Source organism: Leptodactylus fuscus, chromosome 1, assembly GCF_031893055.1.
Source record: "Leptodactylus fuscus isolate aLepFus1 chromosome 1, aLepFus1.hap2, whole genome shotgun sequence".
NCBI classification, from domain to species: Eukaryota; Metazoa; Chordata; class Amphibia; order Anura; family Leptodactylidae; genus Leptodactylus; species Leptodactylus fuscus.
This window is the reverse complement of record NC_134265.1, coordinates 221,898,826-221,917,684: the sequence shown is the minus strand read 5'-3', so window position 1 is coordinate 221,917,684 and position 18,859 is coordinate 221,898,826. Positions and strand designations below refer to the sequence as shown.

General features: G+C 49.1%; 1 long non-coding RNA gene across 1 annotated transcript; it reads right to left on the bottom strand.

The window, feature by feature from the left end:
* Positions 1 to 740: 740 nt before the first annotated feature.
* LOC142195126 (uncharacterized) lies at positions 741 to 4,623 on the bottom strand. Its single transcript, XR_012715070.1, has 3 exons — positions 4,560 to 4,623; positions 2,763 to 2,820; positions 741 to 824 (listed from the first exon to the last, which is right to left on the bottom strand). It is a non-coding gene; the product is annotated as an uncharacterized LOC142195126 (long non-coding RNA).
* Positions 4,624 to 18,859: the final 14,236 nt, after the last annotated feature.

Here is an 18,859-nt window from a genome sequence, read left to right as displayed (position 1 = left end):
GCCGGGGGTAGTGCACCAGCTTTCAGTCGCAGTTACCTGGCTTTAGGTCCTGAACCTGAGGCAGCCTCCTCCTCAGGTTTCAGACCAAAAAAAAAAAAAAAAAACCTCCGTCTGAACTTACCCTTAGTATTGCTGGCAGTTTGTAGACCTGCAGCAAAGAAGAAATTCCACCTTTGTTTGTAAACCACACAGTAGAATAAAGATATCATGTGAAGACAACCATTGCAATGGGAAACTTCACTTTATTTTTCTGGAGACATTTCAGAAACAAATATACAATACAATAAGAATTGTGACTTTTTGGAGTCTAGACCATAATTGCAAGAACTTTCTAAGATCTGTCAGAATTGCTAGCTGGTTAAGGAAAACATTTTTTTGTACCGTGTTAGCCAGTGGATATGAAATCAATAAAAAAAAACAAAACGAGTCTTTGGTAGTGGATCCCTTTATTAATGACTAATGACAGATTAAGAGTTTTCGAAATATACCTGAGGAAGAAGCAGAAAGCATCAAAAGCTTGTAATCTGTCATTAGTAAGGGGGCGTTCACACAATCGTCAGTGTCCGCTGCTAATGTCCGCACAAGATTTTGAATGGACATTAGCAGCGGACACAGATTGTAGTGTGAACGCCCCCCCTTAGACATTAAAAAAATGTATCCACTTCTGAAGATTCAAGTTTTTTTTTAGCTGGTTATGTTCATAGGAAACTTTACAGCAAAAAGACAAATTGAAACATTTCATAGAACTAATAGTTGATACGTGAGATGAAGGTCCAGCCAGGTGTCCATGTCACATGTTCTCCACTCCTGAAGCAAGCACAAGTCTAGAAGAGAAAGTAAGTTCATGTCATTTTACAGAAAAATGGGAAACCGGATACGACAAAATAAATTTGGAATGCTATAAGATACGACAACCGACCGACAAAAACGCTCCACTACATACTTTTGGAATGAACATTTTACCGCCATTGCAAACAAAGAAAAACTCTTAGCACACCGTCATCCGTCCACACAACACCGACAACCTGCTGCAAAACCAAGACCGCAGGATGCAGCAAACAAAGCCTGAGCAGCCACCTTTAGACCAGAGGGTTTTCTGGCGACTGGTGTCAGATGCTGGTCAATGCAGCTACACTCCCGCCACGATGCTGTATGAGCTAAGCAGCGCAGGTACTAAAGTGAAGTCCTCAATTGGAAATCTGATATGGATAAGGCCTAAAATACCAACTCTTGAAGCTCCCTGTAAAAGAAAGCAGGGATTCCTGTAACTTGCAGGCCCAAATAGCACATGATCTCCAGCCCCTGCTAAGCCCCATACCACTCGCGGTGATGTTACCGAAATATAGACAAGCATAGCGATACGCTCCGGCCGAAAGCGTGGCCACCATGCGCTATAGTACAAGCAACACCACCACTTGTAGCACAGTGCCCAACAAGCACCAAAAATCCATGTGCTGCCTGTGCCTACATATCACAGAAGTCACCGCCATCTTCCTCAGGGAGCTCCCAGAGTTGAGACTCCAGGCCTCATCCAGCCAGACGCCCACTTAAGGGCTTCACTGAAGCAGCTACACCACTCAGACCACACAGCACCGCAGAAAGAACACAGCTACACTGGCCAGCGTTTGATACCAGTTGCCAGAAAGCCCATCTGGACTTTAGGCGCCTACCCATGACTCGGTTCACCACAACCCTTAGCGTTAACCCCACAGCAAACTGCCTGTACTGTATGAAAAGAGTTTTGAGTACCAAGAGAGGTTTTGCCTTCATCCCATTAAAAAGACCCCATGCTAAAAGTTGATACTACAAGTAGACGTACTAAATATAGCAGTCTACCCACATCCTCCACCACCCTCTCCATCACCACATGAAGGCTCAGATTCATAAGGAGGGGTTTATGAACCCTTACCTCCGACGCAACAATGGTAAAGGCAGTTTTGGGAACTACAGACTATAAAGGATAATGTGCCACAGCTTTGAAGAGACTCACAAATGCAAACCACATATGGACAACCATCAATAACCCGCCCCATCTTACAAGAACACTGACACACTGCAACATCGCACAACCTAAACATAGCATGCACCGACAGGACCCCTCAGAGATCTGGCACAGAACAGGAATGCCAACTCCTGAGAACGAAAGCAGCCATTTCCGTAATTAGCAGGAGCGAACAGCACATGATCTCCGGCACATGTGCTGCCCGTTCCTACAGGTCACAGAAGTCACCACCATCGTCTTCAGGGAGCTCCTGAGTTGGACTCCAACTGTTACCCACAATCTCCACTTGGTGGGGTTTAGTTCAGCACCTACACTGCTCAGATCATACAGCATCACAGTGCGGGAATCACAAATCCCATGCAGCTTGTGACATGTCCCCTCAGTGCTAGCCGGATGCAGGATTTGACAAGTCGTGACAGCCATCCACACCTAGTCTACATCTACTTGCCCCTTCATGACTCTACAACGCATTATCTTTCTAACAACTAACCACACAGTAGGATACAAGCTTTATAAACCTAGATTAGAGGTCAGTTCTCAAGGACACAGGCAAAACCTAAAGAGCACATAGTAATCTACCGCTAGTGCCCTCCACCACCCCTGCCATCACCACACGAAGGCTTGAATTCATAATGAGGGACTTATGATCCATAGACCTCCGACATAACAATGAAGAGGATAGCTTTAGGCACCAGTTTTATATTGATCCTTGCTCACAGCAGCTGCAAAATACCCAAAAAAAAGGCCAAATGGAACTTACCTACAATCTTGTAGAGGGCAAGGTGATGTTCTTCTAGTAGTAGATCCAGCTTTCACAGCTACAAAAGAGGAAAACACGACACTTAAAAAACCGTTTTAGTGTCGATTCAGAAACTGCAGGAGATTGAATATTGTTGGATTTCTTAAAATCGACATCAGACAAAGGGTAGAACTTATGCATCAGAGTTATATAGTGAGCAGAACATTCAATACAGTAACACTTACCGTACTTACCCTGATCTTCTCAGCAGAACAAACATAAATCAACATTATCACAATAGCATTATATGGTGAACAGACATACTAAACTATGTTGTTAAAGTAAGAAAGGGGATGGAGGGGTGGGAAGTGTGTGTGTGTGTGTGTGTGTGTGTGGGGGGGGGGGGGGCAGAGTCATTCTGATCAAAGTATTAAAGTGATAACCCCTCCATTATCACAATGATACAGTGACAATAATGACCAAGATTTTTTTAGTGAACAGTTACCCAAGAGTTGCCCGAGACAGTAATAAGGGTAGTGTGTCTAATATTATATACACAGAGAAAGGTGGAGGAAGACAAGGCCAGCAAATACAACCTATAACCCCGACAGAGTTGATCCAGAGGAAGGCGAAAACTGGCAGTCAGTACAAGACCCAGGATCAACTATTCTAACAAGTGTAAAACCCTCATACAGTAGGGAATATTGAAATATAATATCCACAGTGTGTCGTTTTATAACATTCATGTACACATTAGATAAGGTTGCATAAAGAGAAACATACATAAAGTACAGCCCTACAGAGTTGATCCAGAGGAAGGCAAAAAACCCCATGAGGCCAATGCCAATAACCCCATGTTATGGGAAAAAAATTCCTTCCCGACTCCAGTACGGCAGTCAGTATAAGACCCTGGAAAAACTCGTCTAGATTTACCATTAGGACTGGGGACAGCCAAAAAAAAAGTAGCAATACATGCATTCTCTATAGTAGGTTGAGCTAGGGCTGGGCCGACAGTCTCACCATACAGTTGTATGGTGAGCTGCCATTTCCCTACAGCTTATATTAGTCTAGGCATACTAATGCCATTAGGATTAGACTCATTTCTATCATGGTATTAGAGGGAAAAACCTACTACAACTCAGGGGGCCTAGGGCAGAGACTAGCCAAAGCAGAAAGTTACTCTGATGGCATGGTGAAGCAAGAAATGCAGAGCATCAATTGCAAAGTTGGTTTGTTTTTTAATTTAATTACTAGCCTTCACACGGTGTTACATCAATATCCCCTCCAATATCAATGCAACGGGTCATGCTCCGGCACCCTATCTAGCTAGGACTAGGGATGGGCTATGGCCTCACCATGCAGTTGTATGGTGAGCTGCCAGGTTGTTTTATTAGTCTAGGCATACTAATGCCACTAGGCGGCGGCGTTCTCATCAGAGCATTAAAGCAATAACCCGCCCAACTATCACAGTAACACAATGACAAAAGCAGCCAAAACCGCCGGACTAGGGCTAGACCTATTAATGCCATTAGGAATAAGGGAGGCCAGTTCCATCAAATGCATTAATGTAATAACCGACCGAAATATCACAGAAATACAATGACAGACGGCTAAACCCGTCAGGATCTGCTCTCAAGTAAGAACTGGCAGGCATAGCTCTCTATAAGACCCGCCAAGGCATAGATCTGTTAAGAACCACCGGGCGCTGTCTCTATAAGAACTAGCAAGCACAGGTCTCCCTATAAGAACGGTCACCTTCAGAGCTCCCACAGAGTTCCACAGGCAAAGCTAAGAGCAAATAAAAGGGGGGAAACCTACCGTGTCAACTCAGCCGGTCCCACGTCTCTGCAGCACACCAGTCCACGCGCCGTCCTCCTTCTGCACAACTAGCTTCCGTATACTACAACAGCTGTATTTAAGGCATCACATGCTTGCCACACCCCCTCACGTGTTTCTGAGGGGGCGTGGCCAACTAATTGGGAAGGTTTCTACACAGCTGTTGTAGCACGTGCCAAACAAGTGAAAGTGGGTGTGGCTGGAATAAATTCACATAGCAGGGAAACAGCAGAATGACGAAAGCAATATGTTTCTAAAGCACGTTTTCGCCCTCTTTCTGTTCTTCAATAGTTTGGAGATGTGCACTTGGAGTAGTGCTGAGTGGAATGTTAGCAGTGTATAGGACACAAGTACCTTGTTTTTATTTTTGTGAGTAATGAAAACGTGTCTTCCTAAAGATACTTCTGTATCTCTTCACAGGACCCAAGCATCCATCTATTGCTGTTACTGTAGAATGACTAAATATACCTGTATTTCTTCCCCAGCTCCTTTACCACAAGTAGAACTTTCAATCCGTCAACCAATCTTAATACGACCAATCAACGGTATTACACTAAGACTACACTTTATATGACTGTGCTGACAGTACCAGTATTAAAGATGGTAGACGCGAAATCCTAGTGGGCTAAAGGACTTCCGGTGACGACGTGATCATGTGATCAGACTGGCGTGGGCGGAGCTATTCAGGACAGTGCCGAGTTACACAGGAAAAAGAAGTTGCAGTGAATGGAGACTGGAAGGAGGTAAGAAACGGCATGTGTAAGCAAGAGGGGTGGAAAGGGCTGGGGGAGAGGGTCAGGCTGTGTGTGAGCATGATATAGGAGTTTGGATGGGTAAAGGCTAAATACTAGACTCCGTAAGGACCGTCTGCCGATACAAGGTCACATGACCGGATAGGCGTGTCTTTACTTGTAAGCAAGACCTTCCACAGTATCCTGTGTAGTGGAGCAACATGGAGAGCTGCGAGGTGCACGATTTAGTGAAGGGGGGGAGATACAGTAGGTGGACTGCAGGGAGTAGTGTAGAGGGGGAGAGATGTGCAGGGTCGGACAGGCCCGCCGGGAGACCGGGGAATCCCCCCGTAGGCCCCAGCCTGGACTATTAAGACCCTCATTATGGGGCCCTACCGGACCTCCACTGCCTTTTTTTTTTTTTTTTTTTTTAGTAGACAGTGGAGGTTCGGTAAGGCGTCTGCTCAGGGCTGGTGTCAGCACCCGGGCAAGTCACTGTGAAGTATGAAGGGAGACAGACTCCGTGCTGAAGAGACAGCATGTGTGAGTAATAGGGGAGACATGGGGGGGGGCAGGCTGTGTGAGCGAGAGGGGAGACATGGAGGTGCAGGCTGTGTGAGCGAGAGGGGAGACATGGAGGTGCAGGCTGTGTGAGTAATAGGGGAGACATGGAGGTGCAGGCTGTGTGAGCGAGAGGGGAGACATGGAGGTGCAGGCTGTGTGAGCGAGAGGGGAGACATGGAGGTGCAGGCTGTGTGAGCGAGAGGGGAGACATGGAGGTGCAGGCTGTGTGAGCGAGAGGGGAGACATGGAGGTGCAGGCTGTGTGAGCGAGAGGGGAGACATGGAGGTGCAGGCTGTGTGAGCGAGAGGGGAGACATGGAGGGGCAGGCTGTGTGAGCGAGAGGGGAGACATGGAGGGGCAGGCTGTGTGAGCGAGAGGGGAGACATGGAGGTGCAGGCTGTGTGAGCGAGAGGGGAGACATGGAGGTGCAGGCTGTGTGAGCGAGAGGGGAGACATGGAGGTGCAGGCTGTGTGAGCGAGAGGGGAGACATGGAGGTGCAGGCTGTGTGAGCGAGAGGGGAGACATGGAGGTGCAGGCTGTGTGAGCGAGAGGGGAGACATGGAGGTGCAGGCTGTGTGAGCGAGAGGGGAGACATGGAGGTGCAGGCTGTGTGAGCGAGAGGGGAGACATGGAGGTGCAGGCTGTGTGAGCGAGAGGGGAGACATGGAGGTGCAGGCTGTGTGAGCGAGAGGGGAGACATGGAGGTGCAGGCTGTGTGAGCGAGAGGGGAGACATGGAGGTGCAGGCTGTGTGAGCGAGAGGGGAGACATGGAGGTGCAGGCTGTGTGAGTAATAGGGGAGACATGGAGGTGCAGGCTGTGTGAGCGAGAGGGGAGACATGGAGGTGCAGGCTGTGTGAGCGAGAGGGGAGACATGGAGGGGCAGGCTGTGTGAGCGAGAGGGGAGACATGGAGGGGCAGGCTGTGTGAGCGAGAGGGGAGACATGGAGGTGCAGGCTGTGTGAGCAATAGGGGAGACATGGGGGGGGGCAGGCTGTGTGAGCGAGAGGGGAGACATGGGGGGGCAGGCTGTGTGAGCGAGAGGGGAGACATGGAGGTGCAGGCTGTGTGAGCGAGAGGGGAGACATGGAGGTGCAGGCTGTGTGAGCGAGAGGGGAGACATGGAGGTGCAGGCTGTGTGAGCGAGAGGGGAGACATGGAGGTGCAGGCTGTGTGAGCGAGAGGGGAGACATGGAGGTGCAGGCTGTGTGAGCGAGAGGGGAGACATGGAGGTGCAGGCTGTGTGAGCGAGAGGGGAGACATGGAGGTGCAGGCTGTGTGAGCGAGAGGGGAGACATGGAGGTGCAGGCTGTGTGAGCGAGAGGGGAGACATGGAGGTGCAGGCTGTGTGAGCGAGAGGGGAGACATGGAGGTGCAGGCTGTGTGAGCGAGAGGGGAGACATGGAGGGGCAGGCTGTGTGAGCGAGAGGGGAGACATGGAGGGGCAGGCTGTGTGAGCGAGAGGGGAGACATGGAGGGGCAGGCTGTGTGAGCGAGAGGGGAGACATGGGGGGGGGCAGGCTGTGTGAGCGAGAGGGGAGACATGGGGGGGGCAGGCTGTGTGAGCGAGAGGGGAGACATGGGGGGGGGCAGGCTGTGTGAGCGAGAGGGGAGACATGGAGGGGGCAGGCTGTGTGAGCGAGAGGGGAGACATGGGGGGGCAGGCTGTGTGAGCGAGAGGGGAGACATGGAGGTGCAGGCTGTGTGAGCGAGAGGGGAGACATGGAGGTGCAGGCTGTGTGAGCGAGAGGGGAGACATGGAGGTGCAGGCTGTGTGAGCGAGAGGGGAGACATGGAGGTGCAGGCTGTGTGAGCGAGAGGGGAGACATGGAGGTGCAGGCTGTGTGAGCGAGAGGGGAGACATGGAGGTGCAGGCTGTGTGAGCGAGAGGGGAGACATGGAGGTGCAGGCTGTGTGAGCGAGAGGGGAGACATGGAGGTGCAGGCTGTGTGAGCGAGAGGGGAGACATGGAGGTGCAGGCTGTGTGAGCGAGAGGGGAGACATGGAGGTGCAGGCTGTGTGAGCGAGAGGGGAGACATGGAGGTGCAGGCTGTGTGAGCGAGAGGGGAGACATGGAGGTGCAGGCTGTGTGAGCGAGAGGGGAGACATGGAGGTGCAGGCTGTGTGAGCGAGAGGGGAGACATGGAGGTGCAGGCTGTGTGAGCGAGAGGGGAGACATGGAGGTGCAGGCTGTGTGAGCGAGAGGGGAGACATGGAGGTGCAGGCTGTGTGAGCGAGAGGGGAGACATGGAGGTGCAGGCTGTGTGAGCGAGAGGGGAGACATGGAGGTGCAGGCTGTGTGAGCGAGAGGGGAGACATGGAGGTGCAGGCTGTGTGAGCGAGAGGGGAGACATGGAGGTGCAGGCTGTGTGAGCGAGAGGGGAGACATGGAGGTGCAGGCTGTGTGAGCGAGAGGGGAGACATGGAGGTGCAGGCTGTGTGAGCATGGTTGCGTCTAGATTGGAGTTGCTCCTGGTAGGTCCTCCCTCCAGCAACTCCAATCTAGTCACCTCACTAGTGAACGGTCTAGATTGGAGTTGCTGGAGGGAGGACCTGCTAGAATCATCTCCAATGTAGACTGTTCAGTACTGAGGTGACTAGAATGGAGTTGCTTCGAGGAGCTGCTGCCAGAAACTCCAATCTAGTCACTTCACTACAGGAGCAGCTAGAGTGGAGTGTCTATAGGGAGGATCCGTAACTGGCCAAGAGAGACATTGTATATGTATATAATATCAATAAAAATATAGGAAAAACACATTCCTGGACATGTTTACATATGGCATTGATATATATATATTACATAAAATATACCTATATAAATATATATTTGCCATATGCTCTGTACAGGGAGGTGACGCCGCAGCCTTACGTGTTTATTATAACTTGCGCCACTTATTGTAAGTGATAATGGAAATATATGGCAATTTAATAACTGATATAGAGCTAAATTCTGACGTATCGCTGTGCGCCTGATTTATCAGTATATAGTTAATGCAGGTAGGCTCATGATGGTCTCGGCATATTCTGTAGTTACAATAGGTGGGTCCTCCTTGCAGCAACTCCATTCTAGCTGTCTCAATACAGAACTGACTAGAATGGAGTTGCTGCAGGTAGGTTGATGGTCTGGGTATATTCTGTAGTTACAATAGGTGGGTCCTCCTTGCAGCAACTCCATTCTAGCTGTCTCAATACAGAACTGACTAGAATGGAGTTGCTGCAGGTAGGTTGATGGTCTGGGTATATTCTGTAGTTACAATAGGTAGGTCCTCCTTGCAGCAACTCCATTCTAGCTGTCTCAATACAGAACTGACTAGAATGGAGTTGCTGCAGGTAGGTTGATGGTCTGGGTATATTCTGTAGTTACAATAGGTAGGTCCTCCTTGCAGCAACTCCATTCTAGCTGTCTCAATACAGAACTGACTAGAATGGAGTTGCTGCAGGTAGGTTCATGATATCGGTATATTCTGTAGTTACAATAGGTGGGTCCTCCTTGCAGCAACTCCATTCTAGCTGTCTCAATACAGAACTGACTAGAATGGAGTTGCTGCAGGTAGGTTCATGGTATCGGTATATTCTGTAGTTGCTATAGGTAGGTCCTCCTTGCAGCAACTCCATTCTAGCTGTCTCAATACAGAACTGACTAGAATGGAGTTGCTGCAGGTAGGTTCATGGTATCGGTATATTCTGTAGTTACAATAGGTGGGTCCTCCTTGCAGCAACTCCATTCTAGCTGTCTCAATACAGAACTGACTAGAATGGAGTTGCTGCAGGTAGGTTGATGGTCTGGGTATACTCTGTAGTTGCTATAGGTAGGTCCTCCTTGCAGCAACTCCATTCTAGCTGTCTCAATACAGAACTGACTAGAATGGAGTTGCTGCAGGTAGGTTGATGGTCTGGGTATACTCTGTAGTTGCTATAGGTAGGTCCTCCTTGCAGCAACTCCATTCTAGCTGTCTCAATACAGAACTGACTAGAATGGAGTTGCTGCAGGTAGGTTGATGGTCTGGGTATACTCTGTAGTTGCTATAGGTAGGTCCTCCTTGCAGCAACTCCATTCTAGCTGTCTCAATACAGAACTGACTAGAATGGAGTTGCTGCAGGTAGGTTGATGGTCTGGGTATACTCTGTAGTTGCTATAGGTAGGTCCTCCTTGCAGCAACTCCATTCTAGCTGTCTCAATACAGAACTGACTAGAATGGAGTTGCTGCAGGTAGGTTGATGGTCTGGGTATACTCTGTAGTTACAATAGGTGGGTCCTCCTTGCAGCAACTCCATTCTAGCTGTCTCAATACAGAACTGACTAGAATGGAGTTGCTGCAGGTAGGTTCATGGTATCGGTATATTCTGTAGTTACAATAGGTGGGTCCTCCTTGCAGCAACTCCATTCTAGCTGTCTCAATACAGAATTGACTAGAATGGAGTTGCTGCAGGTAGGTTCATGGTATCGGTATATTCTGTAGTTACAATAGGTGGGTCCTCCTTGCAGCAACTCCATTCTAGCTGTCTCAATACAGAACTGACTAGAATGGAGTTGCTGCAGGTAGGTTCATGGTATCGGTATATTCTGTAGTTACAATAGGTGGGTCCTCCTTGCAGCAACTCCATTCTAGCTGTCTCAATACAGAACTGACTAGAATGGAGTTGCTGCAGGTAGGTTGATGGTCTGGGTATACTCTGTAGTTGCTATAGGTAGGTCCTCCTTGCAGCAACTCCATTCTAGCTGTCTCAATACAGAACTGACTAGAATGGAGTTGCTGCAGGTAGGTTGATGGTCTGGGTATACTCTGTAGTTGCTATAGGTAGGTCCTCCTTGCAGCAACTCCATTCTAGCTGTCTCAATACAGAACTGACTAGAATGGAGTTGCTGCAGGTAGGTTGATGGTCTGGGTATATTCTGTAGTTGCTATAGGTGGGTCCTCCTTGCAGCAACTCCATTCTAGCTGTCTCAATACAGAACTGACTAGAATGGAGTTGCTGCAGGTAGGTTCATGGTATCGGTATATTCTCCATAGGTTATTCAGTATAGGACCTATATCTTATAAGCTCCGCCTACAGTAATAATAATAATAATAAAACACACATTTTAAAAATTTATATTTTATTGAACTAAAACCATCCGCACAATCCTCATTATCCATATTTAAAAAAAAAAAAAAAAAACCTAAACAAAAAACCACCTCCACTAGTTACCAACGTAGTCCATCAACCCCCTCCCTTCTACCAACTTACCTGTCCTGGTCTAGTATTACCTGCTTTCATGGAATAAACCAGCCACTGTCGTCTCATGCGGTGGGGTTACTAGAGTAAAGACAGGATCACATGTGCGCCAGGTTCTACGTTGTTTAAAGAGGACCTTTCACTTCCTGGGGCACATGCGGTGTAATACACCACTAGAAAACCAACAGTGTGCTGAATTCAGCGCACTATCGGCTTTCCCTTTCTGTTCCGGTACCGTAGTTCTTCACTGTCAGAAGGGCGTTTCTAACAGACAGTCAGGAACGCCTTTATTCACAGTAGCATCTATTGCGCTGTATTGTGAGACTGGGGGGCATTGCTTATTTCCAACAATGACGTCTATGGACGAGTACTATCAGGAGGGGAGGAAACGTTCCTCACCACTCTCACAGTACGACTTTGGGCTTTCTAGCGGTGTATTACACTGCATGTGCCCCAGGAGGTGAAAGGTCCTCTTTAAATCTGTCATGTGACCTGAATGATGAAAAGCCAGATCGCTAAAACATCGGTTACTCATGGACACCAGTGGACTCCATTGACTTAATGGGGTCAGCCGTTTCCATACTGAAACGGGCAGAGAGAACAATCCTCCGTGCAGGACTTTTCTCTCTGTCGATTTCTGCGGCCGATGTGAATCTAACCGCAAATTTAGTCCAGTGACCTTCTTTTTTAATTAATGGAGAACCAGAATGTGAGGCCTCCTCCTACTGAAAGGATAGTACCTCAGGATAGGCCATCAGTATTAGATGTGTGGGGGCCCCTGCAGATCTCTGGTGTTGTACAAACTGTAGTGGCGAGTGTAGGTACCGCAGCGATGCGCCATTACAATCTCTGTACCGGAGATATGCAGGGGTTTTACGTGTTGGGGTTCCCCTGCAGGTCTAATATTGATGGCCTACCCTGAGAAAGTGGATAACTCCATGAGGCTTGCTCCCCACACCACTTAAACACAGTGGAAGAAACGTGGCAGAAGAAAAAACAAAAACAATCCCATCCCCATTTTACGGTAAAATAGATGCAGCGGATACGCTGCACTGTCATGGTTTTGGAAATTGGAGCATGCCAGTTATACCCCAGGACGTGGCGGCGGCTTCCCTATTGGTATAGTTAAAGCAGAAAGTCCACAGAGGAAACCTGTACAAAGCGCTACAGGAAGAACCCCGATGTGTTGCTGTTTTTCCAACAGTGTTTTTTTGCTACAGGTGCTACGTGGGGCCTTAACCACAAGTCATGTCAAGCTTGTGATTAACCCCTCCTTGGGTAATCAGCAATTCAATCACTTAGATGGAATCACTGACTGCAGGAGGTTGGGGGAGTCAGTGGTGAATACAGCTCACCAGGCACACTTGGTGGTCTTCGGGGGGCACGTTGTATTAATGAATATATGGGGGGGAGAACACAGGCAGCCTGCTATACAAATAAAGCAGGGGTCGGCAACCTTCAGCACACCAGCTGTTGTAAAACTACAACTCCCAGCATGTATACTTGCTCTGCTGTTCTTGGAACTCCCATGGAAGTGAATGGAGCATGTTGGGAGTTGTAGTTTCACAGCAGCTGGAGAGCCGAAGGTTGCTGACCACTGAAATAAAGTATAGCTGCCCTAATCTTCCTTAGGGTTGCACCTGCTGTACAGGGAGAGTAAAGTGACCATGACATTTGTTAGAATTGCTAACTCATGCACTAGAAAGAGTTAATTGCAGTCATAACCTGACCACGACTAACCCCAAGTGCAAGAGTCACAGTCAAGGGTTTACACTCAGTTATGACACACAGAAAAGTAATGTCTTAAGATTCGCCCCCATCAGTTTGGTGCTAGTGATCACTGCAGGGTTGGAGAGTGAGCAGTGCAGAATATTTATACCTACAGCTCACACAGGAGGCAGCCCCCAGGTCCTGGATCTCCCCTATCATACAGATGGCAGCCCCCATGCCCCTCTCAGGCTACAGATGGCAGTCCCCCATGGACTGAAGCCCCCCTCAGTATACAGCAGGAGCACCCTAACACATAGGTGGCAACATCCAAGGTGCTGGACCCCTCCAACACACAGGCAGCATCCCCAAACACACACAGGTGGTAACATCTCAGGGCCCAAGAACAACCCCCACCCACATACAAACAGCACTGCAGGAATCCCCCATTTACATGAAGGCAGCACCCAAATGACCTAAACACAACAAAGCAGTACCCTGGAACCTCCGCCACATGCCCACAGGTGGAAGTACCCAAGGGGCCACCACCAAAATCACCTCACACACACAGGTAGCATCCCAGGGGCCTCCAAACAAGGACACAGGTCGCAGCACCCTGGGACCACCTCCAGAACTCCCTCTCACATACAAGCAGTACCCCAGGACCCCAACACACAAATTCAATACCCCTGGGAACCCACACAAACGCATGCAGCAGGCCCCCCCAGGGACCCACCCCACCATTACATGCAAGCAGCACCCCAGGGATGTTTGCTCATCCATTAGATGTCAGCAGCACCCCAAGGACACCGCCCCCCCTGTAGATGCCCAAGCACACCAAGGATGCATGCCAACATAATTAGATGTCGATGGCACCCCAGGGTCTCTGCCCCTTTTAGTTGCCAGAAGCACGCCAGGGACACCTTGCCCCTATCCATGCCAACAGCATACACCATAGATGCTAATAGCACTCCAAGGACCTCCCCCTTTATGCCAGAAGCACCTCGAGGACCTCTACCTTTCTTCAGATGCCAGCATCCCAAAGATCCCTGCCCACTTAGATGCTAGCAGCATCCAAGGGACTCATGCACTCCTACAGATGCCAACTGCACCCCTGCCCCCCCCCCCCCCCCCCCGTTTAGAAGCACACCAAAGATCCCTGTCCTTCTCTTTTAGTTGCCAGCAGCACCCCAAAGGCCCCTGCCCCTTCTTAGATGCCAGTAGTACCCCAAAGACCCCCCCCCCCCCAGATGCCAGCAGTATCCCAAAGACCCAGTGCCCCCCATTAGATACCAGCAGTTCTTCAAAGACCCACTGCCAGGGGTGTAACGATCGTGACCTGGCCCGGTGAGACACGGGGCCAGTAGCCAGCTAGAGATAGTCGGGGTCCAGTACCACTATGTGACAGCAGCAGGGGAAAGCCTGGTTCCCCGACCACTATATATATTGTAAATGAAAAAGGGCACCGGCATATTGCCAGGCCCTTTTTCAATAGACACTGGCCCAGGAGAGGTGACTTAAAGTAAACAGATATACTCACCTCTCTGCGTCCTCTCCGGCGTCTTCCATCATGTGATTGAAGCCTGAGATTAGGCCCCAGCAGTCAGATGGAGCGCAGCGGCGTAATGATGTCAGTGACCCCTCATGTGACTGCTGAGGACCAATCACAGGACTCAACAGAGACGTCAGGAAGATGCTGAAGACAGCCGGAGCCAGGATGCCCAGGAAAGGCGAGTATTAGGGTTTGTTAATTTTATTCACCTACCCTGGGCCTCCTATTATTATACTCTGGGGTCTGAGGTGACCACAGTGTAGAATAATATCACTGGAGGGGGCTGTTGGGAGCATATAATACTGGGGGGGGGGGGAGGCACTGCTGGAGATATAATGTGTGTGTTGGGGGGGGGGGGCACTGCTCGACATGTAATATTGTATATGGGGGGGGGGGCTGCTGGGTATGTAATACTGTGCACGCCACTGCCTCCCCTCTTAGATGCAGCAGTACCCCCAAAGATCTCCTGCGCCCCCTTAAATGCCAGAAACACCTAAAGGACCCCGTCTCCCTCTATGCCAACGACTCCTATACCACCCTAAAGATCAATCCAATCCACCAGACCCTTCGGGATACAGTCCCATAAAAATGCGCTCCCCTCAGCCTCATCGAACATGCAGTCCAATGTAACTACATCACTCTCTTCCCTCAGCCTCATGCAGTCCCATGTAACTACATCACTCTCTCTCCTCAGCCTCATCCAACATGCAGTCCCATGAAACTACATCACTCTCTCTCCTCAGCCTCATCTAATGTGCAGTCCCATGTAACTACATAACTCTCTCTCCTCAGCCTCCTCCAACATGCAGTCCCATGTAATTACATCACTCTCTCCTCAGCCTCATCCAACATGCAGTCCCATGTAACTACATCACTCTCTCTCCTCAGCCTCATCTAATGTGCAGTCCCATGTAACTACATCACTCTCTCCCCTCAGCCTCATCCAACATGCAGTCCCATGTAATTACATCACTCTCTCCCCTCAGCCTCATCCAACATGCAGTCCCATGTAATTACATTACTCTCTCCTCAGCCTCATCCAACATGCAGTCCCATGTAATTACATCACTCTCTCCTCAGCCTCATCCAACATGCAGTCCCATGTAACTACATCACTCTCTCTCCTCAGCCTCATCTAATGTGCAGTCCCATGTAACTACATCACTCTCTCCCCTCAGCCTCATCCAACATGCAGTCCCATGTAATTACATCACTCTCTCCCCTCAGCCTCATCCAACATGCAGTCCCATGTAATTACATCACTCTCTCCTCAGCCTCATCTAATGTGCAGTCCCATGTAACTACATCACTCTCTCCCCTAAGCCTCATCCAACATACAGTCCCATGTAACTACATCACTCTCTCCCCTCAGCCTCATCCAACATGTCGTCTCATGTAAAACAAACCTGTCTCTTCCCTTCCATCCTCCATTACCACAAGACAATCCTCTCTGCTTTCTGTTCTCCAGCTTCATGAGCTCGGCTCCGGCTTCCTCTATACAGCACAGAGCAGTGATGGCCGAAACTCTGCCCTCCTCTGAGAGGCCACGCCCCTTCCTGTGACATCATACCTACCAGGAGCAACTCCACTCTAGTCACGACCCTGTGAGCATATAATACCGTGGGGGGGTGTCACTGGTGAGCACATAATTCTGTTTGGGGGCCACTGTGGTGCACATAATAATGTTTGGGGGTCACTATGGAGTACCTAATTCTGTTTGGGGGCCTCTGTGGTGCACATAATACTGTTTGGGGATCACTATGGAGTACCTAATTCTGTTTGGGGGCCCCTGTGGTGCACATCGTACTGTATGGGGGTCACTATGGAGTACCTAATTCTGTTTGGGGGGCCTCTGTGGTGCACATCATACTGTATGGGGGTCACTATGGAGCACGTAATACTGTTTGGGGGCCCCTGTGGAGCACGTTATGCTGTCCCAGTATTGCTTACATGTGGGGCGTTGCGCTGCTTTCTCACCGTATTCTTGATAGCTGCAGTTGTGGGTACTAAAGCTGTATCTCTTTCAGGTATCTGAGATATTACTTTAGCGCCCATAACCGCCACTATCAAGAATTCACTCTAGTAAGGGGATAGGGGACCACGGACAAAAGTTTGTACCCAGGCCCACAAAACATTAGTTACACCAATGGCGCTGCTCTGGGTCCAGGCACCGCCAGTAATATAGCTTATTTTTAACTAGATCGACTGTGCTGATACACAGACGTCCTGTACTTGGATGTAAAGTGGGCACCTCCGTTCATCAGGATCGCAGGTAGGTGAGTATAACACTTTTTTTTTTTTTTTTTAGCTTAGTTTTGGGTATTTTAATAGTACAAGGGGTTGTTTGGAGGGGGAAATTATAATTATAAGGAGGGGGCATTATGAACATAAGAGGGGTCATTTTTATAGGGGTTATTAGGGGACATTACGAATACAAGGGGAGGCTATATTAGGAGGCATTATGAACATAAGTCATTGATATTAGGGGTGCAGTATTTATGTCAGGGGGAATTAGGGGCATACTATGAGGGGGCAATTAATTTAATGAAAGTGGCACTTGGGCTTTATTAAGACTAAGGCCTCACGTTGCAAACTGCAACAAAATAGCGCTGCAGGAAAAACCGCAGCAGCAACGCATTGTGTTTTTTTTTTTCCCGCAGCGCTTTTCATTTTCTGCTTCCATTACACCTATAGGGAAACCATCAGTGTTTTCGTAGGTATAAGTGATATTCCAGCGATTTCCAAAACCCCAACGGTTTTGGAAATCGCAGCATGTTCACTGCACATAATTTTCCACAACGTGTGGATGGGATTTGCTAGAATCCCATTCACATTGCAGGAACTGTTGGCTTTTTCCGTGGTGTTTTCGCCATATGAAGCCCCATCCACACTTTGCGTTAAAATAAGATACATGCTGTAATTTCCAAAGCAGTCTTGGGTTTTAGCGTTAGACATTGCAGCATGCCTACGGAAATTCTGGCGGTTTCAATATAATTGAAGCAGAAAATAGAGAGGAAAGCTCTGCAAACTTTTCTGTGCAAAGGCCTGCAGGAAGAAACGTGATGCGTCATGGACGCGGTTTTTCCCGCAGCGCTTTTTTGCTGCAGGACACCACGTGGGGCCTTGAACTGGAAAACTCCTTAAGCCTATTTATATTGATGATCTATCCTCAGAATAAATCATCAATAAGAGATAAGTGACCCCCTGATCAGTTGTATGAAGGGGCCATGGTGCCTGTTTATATCACACGCTGTCTGTTTATAGTGACCGTGTGGTGTAATTACAGCCTTGTCACATAGACGCTTATAGGACGAGGCTGTAGTTACATGACATGGCCACTGTGAGATGTACGATACTGCGTAAACAGAGAAGGGGTCACGGCGCTTGCACAGATGCCACGATTCACTCAAACAGCTGATTCATCCCTCATTATTACACCTCAGCCACGGAGGTGTAAAAAAAAAAAAAAAAAACACACACTCGCCTGTCCCCAGCACCCTGTTGTCCTCCGCCTCTGTTTGTTCCGTCTCATGGCAACACCTAATTTCTGGAAATTCTGTACCCAATTCCTCTTAGCGGTCACATGATGTGCAGGACTCCCAGCAAGAAGGTGCCAGCACGAGACTGAATGGACACTGGCCGAGGACAACGGGTTGCTGAGGACAGGTGAGTATGCTTTTTTTTATTTTCAACCTCCAGCCCGGCACATGAGTTGCTCCAATTCCTGGACAATATCTTTAAAGGATTTATCCATGTTTCTAATATTTATGGCCGGTCCTCAGGATAAGCCATCAATATTACATCTGTGGGAATCTGACAGCCAGGACCTCTGCAGATGAGCTTTTTCATTACAGTGCGGCTACAGGTAATGGTGACAATTCTAGGAGCCACGCTGCTCTCTTGCCATACAGGATGTAGCAGTGGGTTTAGGTAGTGCAGTGGTACACATCGTATGGCAGGCGAGCAGCCGGCTCCTGATATTACCTTTAGCCATCCTGTCTCTGTACAACTCATCTACAGGGGTCCTGGCGGTGGGCCCCTAAAAACAATTCCACTGGTGGGCCCTAAACACCCCAGTCCGACCCTGTGCAGGGTGGATGTGGGGTACACAATTCACTGTGGGGGAGAGATGGGTGCATGGCAAACTGTGGGGTGGGGAAGTGTGGGGTGCCTGGTGAATTGGGGGGGGGGATTTAGAGCTGTGTTACTTTAATGGATGGCAAGCTATGGTTGATGCTTGGTGGATTTAGGGTAAGTTCACACAGGTTTTTTTTTTTTTTGCTCAGTTCTTTTTTTTCTGGGAGCCGTTTGTTCCAGAACGGACATGCTCATTCTTCAGACACCTCGCGACATCCGCCTGAAGGCACTCCCTCCTCCCAACTAGGCCCATTCATTTGGACCTAATCCGGAGCGGAGTGCGCAACTGGATGCTGGTGCAGTGCACTGGTATCCAGTCACAGCCACCTGTATTTTGGGACCGGAACCTGAGGCAGCCTCAGGTTCCGGTCCAA